The sequence below is a fragment of the Arachis hypogaea genome, chromosome 14 (genome assembly GCF_003086295.3).
Source record: "Arachis hypogaea cultivar Tifrunner chromosome 14, arahy.Tifrunner.gnm2.J5K5, whole genome shotgun sequence".
NCBI lineage: Eukaryota > Viridiplantae > Streptophyta > Magnoliopsida > Fabales > Fabaceae > Arachis > Arachis hypogaea.
In genome coordinates, this window is record NC_092049.1 from 41,401,597 (window position 1) to 41,403,550 (window position 1,954).

Here is a 1,954-nt window from a genome sequence, read left to right on the forward strand (position 1 = left end):
TGGAACTGAAACAGTTCCTTTGACTTGCATGTGGTTTTTATTTTGGAATCTAAATAATTTTCATAAATTTTGCTTCCCTTCTACCAAAATGTGTTGGAAACGATACTGTCAAAGTCATGAGTAAGAGGGATAAGTGTTTCCTGCTATTTGGTTTACTTTATTTCGCTTTCTTCTTCTACTCTTGTTTTCTGCTTTGAGAAAGAAATGGGTAATGAAAAAGAAAAAAAGTGCAGTCATTTGTAGAGGATGGTACATATGAGTGGGTGAGAGAAAATGTTAAAATACATGGGTCACTGTTTGTAGACAAAGAGAGTGTTAGTGAGATAAAGTAACAAAGGTTGTGAGGGCAAGTTTTGAGGTTCGTGTTGAGTTGTTGCCATGTTCTAGGGCCGATCATCATTTTATAGAAAAAATTATTTAGAGTTTTTCTACATGCATAGTTGTGTGCTTGAGGAATTGCGGGTTAAACTTTCATTTACCGTTTTCGAATGCAATGTGTTAAAGTAGTTAAACTATGCTCTGTCACAGCTTCACCCAAATGGTTGTGCGTTTTTGCGGTGTTTTGAAATTTTGCTGAAATTTTTGGATTTAAAACCTTCATTGGAGTTGATCTTCTCCTTGTTTCAGGCGAAAGGGATTTGGAAAGGAGGTAGGTTTATTTGAACAGTACTCCTGTGATTTCTATTTTTAAATTGTTTAAATCCTCATTCAAAGATTTCAAAAAAATATTTTTAAAGGTGAAGAGCACCGAGGATATGTTTCTTTTTTATTTGGAAGAAAATTTGCCCAAAAATTTTTCCTTGTTTTGGTGTTCTCAGCCACAGCATATTCTCAACCCTGAGAAAATTAGCTTGAGGAATGAGTGTATAATCGAATATCTGGTGAAAGTTATTGATAGGAATAATTTGATGTCAGTGTTTGATTTGCTTCCGTGATAAGACCATAGGCAATCTGTAATAGATTATTTGGGTAAGAATTTGTTGTTGTCAGAAATTAGCTAGGGATCATGTATTTTCGACTATTTGTTGATTTTATTTTTTGTGTTTTTTAAGGTGGGAAGTATCCAGGAGTCTCGGTTGTAAGCTTGAGAGCTCGATTTAAGTGTAAGAACTTGGAAAATGAGGGTTTGTCATCAAACCCGGACAAAGGAGGTGTAGAGGGGGAGGTGAACCAACCTCACTAAAGACGGAAGAAGATTATTTTTAAGAAAAGAAAATCCAATTTTATTGATGTTGATGTTTCGGATGACTTGTCCGAGAAAGATAAGGACATACCACTAGAGGAACTGACTACCTTTGTGGATGGTCAAAAATGGCTTCATGGGTTTGCCAATGATATGGATGGATCTTTCGTCTGAAAAAAGATATCCCTTTTATGGTTGTGACTGATGGGGTGTGTCAGTCGTCGCTTGATGTAGCTTTGGCGAATGAGGTTGGGGATGTTGCCATCGATCAATACATGCAAGTATAATATATTTTTTCCTTATTTAGAGTTAGTTTGATCTTGTATAATTTTGTGTTTTGTTATGATTTAGGTGCTTGGTTTGCACTTGGCTAGTTTAGGTCGGAGCTAAGAAGTGAAGTATAAGAAATTGCTAGGACAGGCTAAAGAGCCGAGAAAGTTGGGGGAAGAATTGGCTCTGAAAAAGAAAATGTAATTTCAGATTTGGAGGGTAAGCTTCTGAAAAAAGAAGAAGAGTTGAAGGTGATGAAAGATAAATATGAGAAGGAAGCTGAATTATTGAAAAAGAACGAGGGTGATCTGTCTAGTATGAAGGATCAAGTTATCGATGTTACTGTAAAGTTAAAGGATTTGGAAAAAAATAAGCAATCAGAGATTTTGGATGCCTTTAATTTGTAGAGAGTTTTGAGCATGGTGTTATGCATGCAAAATTTTTGGTCCCGAATCAAGATTTCTCTCAAATGGATCCTGGAAAAATTGTTCATGATAGAGC